Genomic DNA, 17,203 nt, shown 5'->3' with positions numbered 1-17,203 from the left:
AACTGCGCGTCACCGTGCCGCTTTTCTCAAATATTCTTTCTTAAATTTTCTAAGTCCTAAAAAGCTGTAGTTTTGCAACTCTTTTTATCTTGAAAAAAAAAAAGATTTTCTAACAGATTTCTGCAATTAAGTGTTTTTTGATTGGGAACAAAAGGGCAAAAGCAAGAGGATGGTCTAGAGAAAAGTGAGAGTTCAAAAGCCAGGAAGACACAAATGTCAAAATTCTATTAAAGAGGCAAAAAAGCTGTTGAGAAACAGGAGCAAACTTCTGTCTACCTATTATCCTTTCCCTATTTAACTAGATCATGAATGAGGGTTTTTTTCCAAATATGTGTGACGTGCAGTACTGTATAATTTTAAGATAAACTTCTTCATGTTCTACAGTAGGACAGAATGGGCATTGCCCATTTTGTAAGGGATACAGAGGTCCAGCTGCTAGTTCACTTCTAGAATAAAGAGCTAAACTGCAACTCATACTAACACTTCAGAATGCAGCCCCTACACCTTATCTAATAAGATGATCAATTCAAGACCAAGTAGCATTACAGAGACATCAGTTAGAGTTGCCAGCTGGACATAGTCGGCCCTCCGCAACCGTGGGGAATTGGTTCCTGGACCACCCACAAATACCAAGATCTGTGGGTGCTCAAGTCCTTTATATAAAATGGCATAACATTTGCATATAACCTACATACTCCCTCCATCCATCCATCCATCCATTGTCTCCCGCTTATCCGAGGTCGGGTCGCGGGGGCAGCAGCTTGAGCAGAGATGCCCAGACTTCCCTCTCCCCGGCCACTTCTTCTAGCTCTTCCGGGAGAATCCCAAGGCGTTCCCAGGCCAGTCGAGAGACATAGTCCCTCCAGCGTGTCCTGGGTCTTCCCCGGGGCCTCCTCCCGGTTAGACGTGCCCGGAACACCTCACCAGGGAGGCGTCCAGGAGGCATCCTGATCAGATGCCCGAGCCACCTCATCTGACTCCTCTCGATGCGGAGGAGCAGCGGCTCTACTCTGAGCCCCTCCCGGATGACTGAGCTTTTCACCCTATCTTTAAGGGAAAGCCCAGACACCCTGCGGAGGAAACTCATTTCAGCCGCTTGTATTCGCGATCTCGTTCTTTCGGTCACTACCCATAGCTCATGACCATAGGTGAAGGTAGGAACATAGATCGACTGGTAAATTGAGAGCTTCGCCTTGCGGCTCAGCTCCTTTTTCACCACGACAGACCGATGCAGCGCCCGCATTACTGCGGATGCCGCACCGATCCGCCTGTCGATCTCACGCTCCATTCTTCCCTCACTCGTGAACAAGACCCCGAGATACTTGAACTCCTCCACTTGGGGCAGGATCTCGCTACCAACCCTGAGAGGGCACTCCACCCTTTTCCGGCTGTGGACCATGGTCTCGGATTTGGAGGTGCTGATTCTCATCCCAGCCGCTTCACACTCGGCTGCGAACCGATCCAGAGAGAGCTGAAGATCACGGCCTGATGAAGCAAACAGGACAACATCATCTACAAAAAGCAGTGACCCAATCCTGAGCCCACCAAACCGGACCCTCTCAACGCCCTGGCTGCGCCTAGAAATTCTGTCCATAAAAGTTATGAACAGAATCGGTGACAAAGGGCAGCCCTGGCGGAGTCCAACTCTCACTGGAAATGGGTTCGACTTACTGCCGGCAATGCGGACCAAGCTCTGGCACCGATCGTACAGGGACTGAACAGCCCTTATCAGGGGGGCCGGTACCCCATACTCTCGGAGTACCCCCCACAGGATTCCCCGAGGGACACGGTCGAATGCCTTTTCCAAGTCCACAAAACACATGTAGACTGGTTGGGCAAACTCCCATGCACCCTCCAGGACCCTGCTAAGGGTATAGAGCTGGTCCACTGTTCCGCGACCAGGACGAAAACCACACTGTTCCTCCTGAATCCGAGGCTCGACTATCCGACGGACCCTCCTCTCCAGGACCCCTGAATAGACTTTTCCAGGGAGGCTGAGGAGTGTGATCCCTCTGTAGTTGGAACACACCCTCCGATCCCCCTTCTTAAAGAGGGGGACCACCACCCCGGTCTGCCAATCCAGAGGCACTGTCCCTGATGTCCATGCGATGTTGCAGAGGCGTGTCAGCCAAGACTGTCCTACAACATCCAGAGCCTTGAGGAACTCCGGGCGTATCTCATCCACCCCTGGGGCCCTGCCACCAAGGAGTTTTTTGACCACCTCGGTGACCTCAGTCCCAGAGATGGGGGAGCCCACCTCTGAGTCCCCAGGCTCTGCTTCCTCATTGGAAGGCATGTTAATGGGATTGAGGAGGTCTTCGAAGTATTCCCCCCACCGACCCACAACGTCCCGAGTGGAGGTCAGCAGCGCACCATCCCCACCATATACAGTGTTGACACTGCACTGCTTCCCCTTCCTGAGACGCCGGATGGTGGACCAGAATCTCCTCGAAGCCGTCCGAAAGTCGTTCTCCATGGCCTCCCCAAACTCCTCCCACGCCCGAGTTTTTGCCTCAGCAACCACCAAAGCCGCATTCCGCTTGGCCTGCCGGTACCTATCAGCTGCCTCCGGGGTCCCACAGGAGAAAAGGGTCCTGTAGGACTCCTTCTTCAGCTTGACGGCATCCTTCACCGCCGGTGTCCACCAACGGGTTCGGGGATTGCCGCCACGACAGGCACCGACCACCTTACGGCCACAGCTCCGGTCAGCTGCCTCAACAATAGAGGCACGGAACATGGCCCATTCGGACTCAATGTCCCCCACCTCCCTCGGGATGTGGTCGAAGTTCTGCCGGAGGTGGGAGTTGAAGCTACTTCTGACAGGGGGCTCTGCCAGACGTTCCCAGCAGACCCTCACAACACGTTTGGGCCTACCACGCCTGACCGGCATCCTCCCCCACCATCGAAGCCAACTCACCACCAGGTGGTGATCAGTTGACAGCTCCGCCCCTCTCTTCACCCGAGTGTCCAAGACATGTGGCCGCAAGTCCGACGACACGAGCACAAAGTCGATCATCGAACTGAGGCCTAGGGTGTCCTGGTGCCAAGTGCACATATGAACACCCCTATGCTTGAACATGGTGTTCGTTATGGATAATCCGTGACGAGCACAGAAGTCCAATAACAAAACACCACTCGGGTTCAGATCAGGGGGGCCATTCCTCCCAATCACGCCCTTCCAGGTCTCACTGTCATTGCCCACGTGAGCATTGAAGTCTCCCAGCAGAACGAGGGAGTCCCCAGAAGGTATGCCCTCTAGCACCCCCTCCAGGGACTCCAAAAAGGGCATAACATTTGCATATAACGTACATACTCCCTTATACTTTAAATCATCTCTAGATTACTGTTAATACCTAATAAAATGTAAGTGCTATGTAAATAACTTATAAGGTATTGTTTAGGGAATAATAACTTTGGCAAGTGACATGCCACTTTTCAAAAGATCTAACATTTTTATTTTCTTGTTGCGAGATGACACTTTAAGCTCCCTCTTGGCCTTTGAAGGATTGATTTGACCATTTAAATGATGTTAGGAGCCATTTTGTCAGAGAAACAAAGGGTGAACACAATGTGATGCCAAAGTCCTCACAGTGCTTTACAGTCAGGATTGCCGGTTAAACGGCTTTTGTTTAAAGAAACATGGTGCCTCATTTCCAGCTGTGTGCCTGTTTGTTCCCGTCAATAATAATGGTTTCGGCGGTTGAAATTTTAGTATTTAATTTACAGTGTACTGATTACCTACCGGCAGACTGTGTGTGTTATAGCCATTTCTAACCTACACAGCATTTTGAAAGTGAGCCTCATATAAATAACTTAACCTAAGTTTAAAGCTGGTGCCCTGGCCAGGTGTCTGCTGGCTGATGGACAGACTCCCTTTTATTGACTTGGAGGGAAGCAACAGTTTAAGGAAGTCCAATTTCAGTTTAACATTTTAGTTCATGATTGTTCATTCTTATTTGTTTAAGTGTCCTTATTTTCTGGAATATGTGTATGCCTTTCTTGTGTTTTATTTAAGAAGTGCAGTACTTTGGGAAATGTAAAGATGGAAACCGTTTCCCACCTTGGGAATTGGTATTGCTCTGAAGCCGAGGTAGGATAGGTGAGTGAGAAACAGCTTTCCTTTTATAAAGGAGGCAATTGCCAGAGAATGAGGTTGATTGATTAACAGAGTAGAGCAAGGGTGCCTTGTGTGATTAGAGCTAGCTTGCTGAAGAATAGTGTGGTCGCTCAGCAGTTGGCTGCTATATATATGAGCTGTAGTTTTACTCCTATGAGCCATTTTATTCACCTCATATGGTAGGAAGCTAAAGCATGGTATGCCTACAGATCAGTTCATTTGCTACAGACCACTTTCATTCAGTGTAGTGTTTGGTGCATGGCAAATTCAAATGTTGCTTTCAGAAATTTCTGAGGTTTTTTTTTATATATTTTCGATACATGGTTGGTTGAATTCATGGATATGGAGGACTGACTGCAATTCAATGAGTGGCAATATTGATTGGCAAAATAATGTGACTATGAGTAGACACTGGTTCAGTAACTAGAAGAGATCTTGATCCAACCACCCAAGTTCATACTTTCTTTCAATAACTGGCCGCACCTATCTCTCTACTCACTTGTGAAGTTGAGGACCTCTCTCTGAAACCAGAAAGCCAATAAGCCATCCTCTCCTTGGAGAGCTAAAAGTGGACAGTCTCTTCTCTTTGTGGACCTGGAAAGCTAAGATCCAGTCTGCCAAGTCAAGCTCTATGCCAATGACTGGGCCCAGTCTGAGAAGACTGGGAATCAGCTATTACTTCAAAAAGGGACTGTCAGAGCATAACCTCTTGTAACAGAAAGAATAATGCTTTTCTCTATTAAGTTTTCAGAGGACACAGGAAAGAGCCTAACAGAAGACTGTGAAAAGCACAGCATACCACAAACTAAGGACCATGTCACAAAAAAACTAAGTGCACTCAAATGCAAGAAAAGTCTTCCACTTGAACCTGACAACATCCTCAAAGACTTGGTATTGTAAAACTGTTCATCTGTGCCAAGTTAAATTAATTAATAAACTGTAAATAGCAAGTGAACAGCCACCCTCTTCTGTGTTACATGTTTGCCTCACCTGTAATGTGCTGTCTTCTACATTAGTATATACAGTATGCAGATATTATATTTTTGCATTCTTTGCTTATCAATACATTTTATTATTCTGCTTCTTAAAATGAGTGCACTTCATTTACCTAGATATAAATTTAACAGCCTGGGACCCCGTCCTGCAGAGAAGGGTAAGGAAAATAAAGTAGGAGCAAAGTCAAAACTGATAATTAACTACTTCAAAATTCTCTTCACTTCCTCCACTGCACATACTGAAGAAGAGTGTTATGAATTTCCTGGGGTGTCGGGGTGGTTTTTAATATCTACACTACAGAAAAGTTACTTTATTCATTTTTGTCAAGCAGAGTTGAATTCTGTAATGCTTTACTATCTTACTGTTAAATTATTGTATTGCTACTGGTTTAATTCCAAATACTGAAGGCAAGACTGATAAATAAAATGATAAAGTGTGAGAATTTAAATCCACTTCTTGCAAGAGTTAAACTTAGAAAGTTAATGTTAATGTTAAATCCACATAAGTGTCTGCTTAATTTTAATAGAATATCAGTTTCTCATAATTACTTAGATTATGGTATAGTCTTTTACTCCCTGTAAGTTAACCTTAAATAGAAATTCTTAGCTATATATGTTAAACAGAGTGTTAATTAAGGTGATTAGGCTAGTTTGGCATACAGCTTTCTGACCATGCTGACCATTCTACATGTCATATGACTGTATGACCAAACTTGGAGAGAAATTAAACAAGATAAATAAGCCTTAAACAGAACTTTCTTTAAACAAGAACTTACTTTTCTTTGTAATATGATTTTTTCTCTATTTTTGTGTGAACTGTTTTGCTTTGAATTTTACTATCCATCCAATATCCAACCCGCTATAGCCTAACTACAGGGTCACAGGGGTCTGCTGGTGCCAATCCCAGCCAACACAGGGTGCAAATGAGGAAACAATCCTCGGGCAGGGTGCCAGCCCACCGCAGTACAGTTTTACTAAAATGTTTAAAACAAAGATGCATGGATGGTGGAATTATCTGAACATGCATCACACTATTTATTGCCTGAACTGTTCTATGCAGTAGATTAAAAGCTGCAGAACTTTGGTAATTTTAGACAACCACAGATACAATTCTCAAGTGTTTATTTTTGCTTCCAGTTAACTGTCATGAATTTAGTTTCATTTTATTTTGTCCAGGCTTTTCAGAGGCTACAACTTCATCTAGGTGTCATTTCTTGGGTTTATGCCCAAAAGCAATTCTGTGGGTATTTTCTTCATTGGAGCCTTCATTTAGAAATGGACTTTTGTCTAATGTTTTTTCAGACACCATTTTGTTTCAAATATGGGGGCGGCCATTTTGTGGCTACTGTTGTTATGATGCAGGTTCTGGTTGCTAGGGGCATTGACTCTAGGGTGATGATACTGGGTTAATTGGTGAAGGGTTAAAAGGTCATCTCGACTGTCATTTTGTATCCAAGATTGCACCAGTCATAGCAACTCTCTTTACTTGTTATTTAGATTACTGGTTAATGAAATAAACCTCTGGAATTTGATTTTTGGTTTACAATTTCAAATTGGCTTTCTCTCTTTTTGACATTTGATTTTAACCCTTGCTTTATTTTGATTCTGATCTTTCTCCTGTGCCTCACTCCTATTTTCTTAATTGACTGCCACTTTTACAGGCAGTACATTAAATTTATAGACAAGCTTAAACTCATCCTTTTGATTAAAAAAGTAGTGAATAACCTTGTCCACTTTTACCTTGTTGAATGTATTAATCCCTACTGGACACCATAATGATGGTGGAGCTCGCATTGCTCCTTAGTACAGTGGAACCTCAGGTCATGAACGTCTCGGAACATGTACAAATCGGGTTACGACCAAAAAGTTTGTCAAACTATTGCATCTGTTCACGACCACACACTCGGGTGACGAACAAGCCAGTTTCCCTTCTGGTTCGTATGCGCTGATGATTTCCGCACGTGTTCAGTCTCTCGCTGTACATTGTTCTCGGTCAGACATGCGTGCATTTGCTGTGAACTCTTTGTGCTCTATTTCTTGTGCTTTTGCATTAATTTTGCAATTAACCATGGCCTCTAAGCAAGTGAAGAGTGGTAGTGTTGGTGAGAAGAAAGGCTTGAAGAAAACTGAAATCGAATTAAAGAAAGAAATTATTGAAAAGTATGAGCGTGGCATTCGTGTTACTAATCTTGCTACCGAGTACAAGAATCTACGATTTCGACTATTCTAAAGCAGAAAGAGGCCATTAAAGCAGCTGATGTTGCAAAAGGAGTTACAGTGTTAACCAAGCAGAGTCCTCAAGTGCTGGAAGAGGTGGAAATACTGTTGCTAGTGTGGTTGAACGAGAAGCAACTTGCAGGGGATAGAGTAAGCGAGGCGATGTTATGTGAGAAAGTCAGGAAGATTCATGGCGATTTGCTACAAAACTATCCTTCTACGAGTGGCTAGTTCTTCCTCCCCACTTCCTTCATGCCAGAACTCGACTCATGCAAGGTTAGTTTTCTTGGTTGTTTATGGTTAGTTTTTGTATAAATTAAGGATTTTTCAAATTTTTATTTTTTTCCCTGTGCTTAAATCTCATTAAAAAAAAGTGTTTACAGCGAGCGGTTCGTAAGGCTGCAGCGTGAACTCTTGCAATGTTAGTTTTCTCTGTTCAAGGTTTTCTCAGTGTTATTCAATGTTTTTACATTTAGTTTACTATTACACTGTGCATTCAATGGTATAATTAACTATTTTTGTGCTTAAAAATCTTTAAAAAACGGTCCGGAACGGATTAATTGTATTTATATACAATCCTATGGGGGAAATTAGTTCAGGTCACAACCAAATTGGGTTGCGACCAGAGTTTTGGAACGAATTATGGTCGTGATCCGAGGTTCCACTGTACTTAAACTGTTGTAATGATTAGCTTCTCGGGCACTTTGAGTTACATAACCCATCCTGACACTAAAAGAAGACCTGTGAATGGCAGACAATATTATGACCACCAACAGACCCCAGAATATAACACTCTTCCGTTTCCTTAAAAAAAAAATCATAGACTCCAGCTAGCACACTAGTACACTGTAGGATGACCCAGAAGAAGCATGCAGTCAGTTTCTCTTTGTCTGATAGATGTCAATTAACTTTTTTCTAACAACTGTGGTCCTCAGAAGTTTTAATTCTCTTATATCTTTATTACCTGAATTTTGCTTTCTTGTGGTATTTACCTGCTTACCTTGCTGCTGTAGATCAATTTTTATTAAATAAAACTTAAAATTTCATATTACACAATTCACAATGATACGCCACATGTCAAAACATTGCACTGCTGTTCATTTTCTTGATTTATACTGTGAGATTTTTGAGAACCCGACAACCCCCAAAACTGTGCTGTGCACTGAAACTCTGATAACGCAAGCAAGGATTGTTTGTCTGCTGCCAGTGCAGCTACGAGTGGACAGGGTGGGTGATGCAGGGAACTTTTAAAACTGGTCACTCACCTGGTCTTGCACTCACTTTTCTGTCTGGCTATCTGTTCTTTTTATCTGAGAAGGGAGCGAATGCAGGATAACATCATCATCACTGCCTTATGCTGCATGTGCTTGAATGACAGCTCCAGTTTGAATAAGTGCTTTGAGAATGTTCCTGTCTTCACAACAATAAAGCTGATTTTTTTTCGGAAACCTGGGCTTGCCTCTGTCCCTCTTGTGCAAGTCTGTAACCCACACATCACAACATATATAAACATAGGTGCAGAGGAGTGGTAGGAAAGGGGGTGGGGAGGAGGAGTTTATGGCAGTTCTTGTGCAATACAGAAAAGTTGCGAAGGTAAAAATTATGCTGTCTTTTGCAGTATAATGCAATCATAAAGGAGATTTGCAAATAAAAGTGTATGTGTGTGTATGTATATGTTTGTGTGTGTGTGTGTAAATATTATATATATATATATATATATATATATATATATATATATATATATATATATATATATATATATATACACACAATGGGGCAAAAAAGTATTTAGTCAGCCACCAATTGTGCAAGTTCTCCCACTTAAAAAGATGAGAGAGGCCTGTAATTTTCATCATAGGTATACCTCAACTATGAGAGACAAAATGAGAAAAAAAAAATTCCAGAAAATCACATTGTCTGATTTTTGAAGAATTTATTTGCAAATTATGGTGGAAAAAAAGTATTTGGTCAATAGCAAAAGTTCATCTCAATACTTTGTTATATACCCTTTGTTGGCAATGACAGAGGTCAAACGTTTTCTGTAAGTCTTCACAAGGTTTTCACACACTGTTGCTGGTATTTTGGCCCATTCCTCCATGCAGATCTCCACTAGAGCACTGATGTTTTGGGGCTGTCGCTGGGCAACACGGACTTTCAACTCCCTCCAAAGATTTTCTGTGGGGTTGAGATCTGGAGACTGGTTAGGCCACTTCAGGACCTTGAAATGCTTCTTACGAAGCCACTCCTTCGTTACCCGGGTGGTGTGTTTGGGATCATTGTCATGCTGAAAGACCCAGTCACGTTTCATCTTCAATGCCCTTGCTGATGGAAGGAGGTTTTCACTCAAAATCTGACGATACATGGCCCCATTCATTCTTTCCTTTACACGGATCAGTCGTCCTGGTCCCTTTGCAGAAAAATAGCCCCAAAGCATGATGTTTCCACCCCCATGCTTTACAGTAGGTATGGTGTTCTTTGGTTGCAACTCAGCATTCTTTCTCCTCCAAACACGACGAGTAGAGTTTTTACCAAAAAGTTCTATTTTGGTTTTATCTGACCATATGACATTTTCCCAATCCTCTTCTGGATCATCCAAATGCTCTCTAGCAAACTTCAGACGGGCCTGCACATGTACTGGCTTAAGCAGGGGGACACGTCTGGCACTGCAGGATTTGAGTCCCTGGCGGCGTAGTGTGTTACTGATGGTAGCCTTTGTTACTTTGGTCCCAGCTCTCTGCAGGTCATTCACTAGGTCTCCCCGTGTGGTTCTGGGATTTTTGCTCACCGTTCTTGTGATCATTTTGACCCCATGGGGTGAGATCTTGCGTGGAGCCCCAGATCGAGGGAGATTATCAGTGGTCTTGTATGTCTTCCATTTTCTATAATTGCTCACACAGTTGATTTCTTCACACCAAGCTGCTTACCTATTGCAGATTCAGTCTTCCCAGCCTGGTGCAGGTCTACAATTTTGTTTCTGGTGCCCTTTGACAGCTCTTTGGTCTTGGCCATAGTGGAGTTTGGAGTGTGACTGTTTGAGGTTGTGGACAGGTGTCTTTTATATTGATAACGAGTTCAAACAGGTGCCATTAATACAGGTAACGAGTAGAGGACAGAGGAGCCTCTTACAGAAGACATTACAGGTCTGTGAGAGCCAGAAATCTTGCTTGTTTGTAGGTGACCAAATACTTATTTTCCACCATAATTTGCAAATAAATTCTTTAAAAATCAGACAATGTGATTTTCTGGATTTTTTTCTCATTTTGTCTCTCATAGTTGTGGTATAGCTATGATGAAAATTACAGGCCTCTCTCATCTTTTTAAGTGGGAGAACTTGCACAATTGGTGGCTGACTAAATACTTTTTGCCCCACTGTATATATTGTGGTGGGTGGCCGGCTAAATATTCCGGCCCTCACCCCCAGGCTGCCAGGTGGAGCTCTCCCAACAGCATGGACGTTCCCTGAATTCCAGCAGGGCCTCATGGACTTTGTAGTTTATATGCACAGCCCTGCTGGATACCATGGGGACCACCAGGAGTCGTTGTGGGGAGGCTGCCGGACTCTTACTTGCCCAATAACACGGAGGTGCGTCATGATCACATGACAAGAGGAAACGACGTGCTTCTGGGTTGAAGAAAGGAGCTTTTTATCCGACCTGGAAGTGTTCATGATCACATGGACAGAAGGGAGAAACACTTCTGGGTCATGGACTATATAAAGGACTTTGGGAAACCAGTACACTGAGCTGAGCTGGGAGGAAGGGTGGCAAAGTGTCTGGGAGTGTGGAGGATTGATTAGTGTATTGTTTAATGATTTATGAATATTGTGGAGTGGAGGGTGCTTTGTGCACGTTATTGTCTAAATAAAAGTAATATTTGGACTTTTACCTGGTGTCTGGAGTCGAGTCAGAGGGTTCAAGAGGAAGATAAGGGCCTCAAACTGTCACAATATATATATATATATATTGTCAGGCATGAGTGCTTGGGGAACAGCTTATCGACCCGGTTTGCTTCGTAAAACGTACCGCGTGGGGACAACGGCAGTGTACTAATCTTTCTTTCTTTACTTCCTTAGAAAGGCAGAGACGGCGCAACTGTAAAGAGTGCCCGGACGGCTCTAGAAAGTGCACACTTCCGGGTTCATTCCTTCCCTCTGCTGACCCGTGATGACGTCATGCTCCCAGAATCCATCACGACTCCTCCCAGCATTCCTCACATTAATTTACGGTCCGCCACCATAAAATGTCCATCCTCCCTCCCTTCAATGTCTTTTGAGTTTTTTGAAAACAATTGACGAACTTTATTTTGCAGTATACAAGGCTAAAATCCCCAACCCTTTATCATTGTTTGTGTCCTTATTCACTATATATATATATATTTATATATATATATATATATATATATATATATATATATATATATATATATATATATATATATATATATATATATATATATATATATATACATACAGTATATATATATTGCCACAGCTGGCGGAGGATAGGAGGGCGCGAGTAGCTCCGACCAAAGGGGCACAGAAACCTCGGAGGGGGTGCCAAAAGAGCAGGCCCTGGGGTGCCGGTAGAAGGGGGAGCGCTGCCTGTGCGAGGCACGACAGGACACCAGTTGGTGGTGTCCAGGCAGTGTCTCCACCCTTATTTCTGTTTGTTTGACAGGACCTGACCCGGGAGCTGCAGGAGTAGGACCCACTTCGGGGATGAGCTGCCCTCGCGGGATGAGATGCTCCGCCCGACGGATCTTCACTGGCGTTGGGGCACTGTCAGAGATGGCTGGGGGGGGCGACCCGGCCGGGACACCCAGGAGGACCACAGGAGGGCTTACGCCTTCCCCAGACCATGTGGGGGCGACTGCCCTGGTACCTTTTTGGTACAGAGCTTTGAAGCTCAACCCTGTAGGGGCCCATGGTCACCGCCAGGGGAGCCCCTATGCCTTTGGAGCCCTGGACCTCAGCACTTCCGCCACACCCAGAAGTGCTGGGGGGAAGAGGAGCAGGGACACCCGGAGTGCTTCCGGGTGTGCAGCCGGCACTCTTGCCACACTGGGGAGTGTCGGTGGAAGATTGCTGGAACACACCTGGTGCACATCTGGGGGAATATAAAATGGGCTCCTCCCTTCATATGGTGACTAGAGTCGGGTGGAAGACGGACGAGGTATGGAGGAAAGAGAAGGAGGCGGCCTGAAGAAGGAGAAGGCATTGTATTGTGTTTTGTCTTGAAAACAGCTTCCACACATCTTTTTTATCAAGTAATAATAAGAGGAAGAGTGAGGCTTTTGAAAAGAAGTATCATGTGTCAGAACCAGTTTTTTTGATACTCAGCTCCTTATTTTTCACATATGTTTAAAAACCTAAGTTTGTCAGTGAGGGAAGAATTTAAGTGGCACTGGGCAGTACCTTGTTTAAAGCTAATAATAGATTGAAGGCTTCCATACAGAGAAGCTATGGATTTCTGAAAACTGAAGCTCCAGTTTACTTTTGTGTTTCCATTTAGTATATCTTATTGCATTGTTCATCTGATTCCTACCCTGTTTGTAGACTTCCTTACCATGTTTTATGAACTGCTTCTTTTACTTGGCAAATAATCCTTATTTCTTTGGTGAGTGAATACTTTCCATTGTTACAGATCACAATACTTGGAATGTATACCTCTTCATGGAAGCTGGTATAAGATGTTATAGTGTATGTCTGCTTGTGAATGTTTTCACAAGCATTTTTAAAGACATCCAACAATCCAAATAGTCTTGTAATTTTCCAGCTGCATTAGCAGACCATGAATGTATAGATTTTCTCACTGATTTCAGCTTTTACTTGTAAGTGCCTAAGAACAGTAGCATTACGTGGTCAAATTTACCCAGCAGTGTGCAAGGTAAAGCCCTGTATGTATCCAGTATAGTGTAATAATAATAGTGATCCAAAGTCTTCCCATCTCCGGAAGGCCATTTATCTAGCTGTTTGTATCTGAGAAGTTTAATTAAGTTTGTGTGAAACATTTACCAGTTTCATTAATACAGAAATAAACACCACCACCCTTTGACTTTTCACAAAGGTCTGTGTCTACGTCTGTTCTGTAAAGCACGAACCCTCCAGTTCTAATGTACAGAAGCCACGTTTCCACAAAGAAATACACTGAGGCAAAAAAAATATCCTTACTTGTAAAGAGAAATTGGAGTTCATCAGTTTTGATTCTAAGTGATCTCATGTTAGATAAAAACAGACTGGGAAGAGGCACTCAAAACCCATAGTTCATAAAGTGCACGAGAGACCCCCCTCCACATCAGCTGCATGTTACCTGGCCAAGAGTTCAGATATGCAGTCATGGGTATAAGTAGTAATTCCAAATGTAAGCATCCTTTTTCGGTTGAAGCTGTTTGAAGTCCATTTCCAGTTGTCAGTAACTGATCTTGACTGTAAACAATCCTTGCTTTATTACAAAAAGCTAACAGAAAAAAACAGTAAACATGTAAGCAGCAACCAAGCCACTATAATCACTCTGATTTGTCCCATGATAATCCAATCATAATGGGCCTTGAACTACATCATCTCCCCTTCCATCTTGGTACATCTTTTCACCCAGTCATCTTCTGCCTTTTGCTGCCATCAGCACTGCTTTCCCTTGCCAGCACTGCTGCACCTGCACTGTTGTCTCCTCTTAAAATGTCACCTAAGTTATAGTCATCCTCTATTTTCTCCAAATCAGCTCCATTACTGATGTGTAAATTTACACTTACTACATCAAGGTTATGTACCCTGCTTTACGCATTTTCTACACATTCACTGCAGACTACCTTTTACAACACTTCATCTTGTATTAACCTCCTTCTGAGCAATCTGTGCATTGGATTCAGTTTCTCTCAACACCTCTACCTCACATGCCTAACGGCCATGCACCCATCTTTCACACCTCTTAACCTTTCACCAGGCATGAATATACACTGTATTGTGGTAACTTCGACTTGATCCCTGATGCCTTTCTATGGTACTTTCTCAAGCATATGAACTTCCTTCTACAATGGCCCACACTCCAATGGATCACCCTTCCCTTTATATATTAGAACTCTCCCTTGACATACAATCATGTTGCACAGGTTTGTTAACCATTTCATTCTAGGACCTTCCACAACCCTCAACATTTCCACTGCCACTCCAGTTGGGCCCACTGCTTTTATCTGTTTTTATTATCTAATGCTTTTGCAACCTTCTCTTTCCAGAACTTACAGCTCAGTCCTTCTTACTTCTCACAACAACAACAAAAAAATATTAGCTCCTTCATTCTCCTCATTCAGCAATTTCTGCATTTACTTCTTCCAGTTATCCACAATCTTATTTCTGTCAACCACAATGTTCCCTTCAGCAATTTTAAAATAGTTCATATTTACTACACCTTTTTTCTCATCTGCTTTTCTTTTCTCCTTACTGATACCACAGCTCACTTAAAATCTCCAATCTCTTAGCTTTGTGTGCTCTTGCAATGACTTTTCTGCCATTTCGCTTTGCTTTGTTATGGTTATCCTGACACTTTCTGTCTCTGTTTCCTGCCACTCCTTATAGCATCCCTTCAGTTGCCATCTCTACTCACCATTCCACCACAATGTTTCCTTGTATTTCAACCAGACATTCTTCATCTGTTCCCACTTGTCATTCGTACCTGATATTTTTGATACTCCTCCATTTTGCTACCAGTGTTTCAGAAAATTTACATCTCGCATTATCCATTTTTCAAATTCAAGAACTCCATCCTTGGCCAATACTTTTCTCTTACATTTCTGCATACCTCTAACGGAAAACATCTCCTACACTTGAGTGATACTGTAATACACAATCAAGAGTGACTTTTACATTTTTCACCATGTCCTGATTAACTTAAGCAAATTGTTAATTGTGCTCTTTAAAACACCAGATTCTTATGTCACAAAGTAGTTTTCCTCCTTCTTAAACATGGTATTGCATGCAACCATTTCCATTCCCTCACCAATCTTCAGGATCATCCTCAGCATTCCTGATACTAAAGCTAAAGCCACCATAAATTCCCTCTAAAAATCATCAGCACTAGCTCCAACATACTCATTCAGCTTATCACCCATTACAATCAACTAAAGCACTCTAGATGTTAACCCCATCAACTTGTCCTAAGACACATCTTTCTCTTCATTGCTTCTACCAACCCTTGGGGCATACGGTATGCCAATACTATATTCATTAGTCATTTTACAGCAATCATTTTAACAACCACATTATGCTCATTCATCCTCTTTCCACTGTTCACACTAAGCATTCTCACACCTCTACGTTTTCACTTTGTCATCTATACACAAAACACATCTGCTCTCCTTCCATTCTGCACTTCTTGCATCGTACACAGTTTTACCTTCATACTCATAATATTCCATGTCACAGTCCATATATTCTTTTATTCTCATCTCTTACTCACTCTCTCACTTTCACCTGCCTGACAACAAATGGCTTCCCCAAAGTGAATCAAGTCTAGAACCTTACTAAATTTGGGTCTCCATTGTCTGTGATTTTCCTGGTTCTCCAACTTTCAGCTTGACAGAGGCAGGTTAGGGAATGGATAGGGTAATATGGGCTCATCCTACCCATACTTTGTAATTCTCATCATTGTATCTAATCATTAAGAAGGTTTTCGAAAATAAATCGCTAGGACAGATGCCAACATCCTTTACAACAAGCAAGAGGGGTGGTGACCTTATTCTACTCTCAGGTCACAAGGATAAATGGAAATTGCACTATATAAAATAACTTGAAGTAAAAATAACTACAGCCTTGTTCATGCAAGCCCGATCATAAAGGCGTGATTTTAATTGAAATGAGGTAGAATGGCAGGTCCCAGTTGGGGACAGAAAAGGCAAGTTTCCATTTTGAGTTTTCTTATTTTAAATCCTCTTTATGAATATCAAAAGGTCCACCCAGCCTGCTGTATTAAATATAAATAATTGCAGCAGAAGTTCTAAGACATGTTTTTGCAGTGGTTCAGCAGCACAGACCTGAATATGTTTCTAACAATTAAAACCTTTTTTATGTGAAAAAAACATCTCTAGATATTTTTCACTTTATTAAGGAGTATACTACAGAAAGCAAACAAAAGCTAAAGTAGTTTGCTTTGATCAAGAAAGTGAAATATGTACATACAAAGTAACTTATTTTTAATTGGGCACAACAAAATTAATTGGGTAATCTACAATATGGTCCATCTTGTGCCAATCTTACTTTGGAAAGTAAGTTTTTTGGAAATCGACTATTCAGAATGGACAGAAGCTACTGTCATTGTGCATGGCCTCACCTCACCCTCAAAGCAGACATGAACTCAGAGGCACAAGTATTACTCTTTACCAGACAATTTTTTACTTAGTAGAAGATGGAATGGTGACAGAGAATTGAACACACCCCAAACAATAAAACAGCTGTAGGTCTTGAACAGGCTTATCTGAACAGATTCCAGCTTGTCTTGCTTATCTTAATGTTTGGTTAGCCTACTTTGTCCCCATGTTCTCTGTACTTCTAACTTCTACAGTCTACATCTGTTTTATTTCTCTGTTCTCTCCTTTCTCTGTTGCCTCCAATATCTGAAAAATGGTGTTCTTTATAGCTCTCTTACTGCCAACTGTAGGCTCAGTTTACTCTCTGGCAGGGACATGGCATACAACTCTGGAAGTTGATTGGGAACACTGGGAGTGAATGAGACTTCAGAAACCAAGCTGGAATAGCCATGGCTAGTGACAATAACTATTATTTTACAAGACGCTCATCTTGCTATGATAGCTGAATGGTGATTTATTTAGAAGTGTGGATCATACAAATAAATGGTAAATAAAATTGCCTGTTATTGGGCTTAACTCT

General features: G+C 42.5%; 1 protein-coding gene across 1 annotated transcript in view; it reads right to left on the bottom strand.

Annotated features, from left to right (window-relative positions):
- Window positions 1-17,203, bottom strand: part of sncb (synuclein, beta) — a 118,848-nt gene that overhangs the window by 23,540 nt on the left and 78,105 nt on the right. The gene's annotated exons all lie outside the window — the stretch shown is intronic.

The sequence above is a fragment of the Erpetoichthys calabaricus genome, chromosome 11 (genome assembly GCF_900747795.2).
Source record: "Erpetoichthys calabaricus chromosome 11, fErpCal1.3, whole genome shotgun sequence".
Taxonomy (NCBI): Eukaryota; Metazoa; Chordata; class Cladistia; order Polypteriformes; family Polypteridae; genus Erpetoichthys; species Erpetoichthys calabaricus.
Note: the sequence above shows the minus strand (reverse complement) of the source record. Positions and strands in the feature narration are given on the sequence as shown.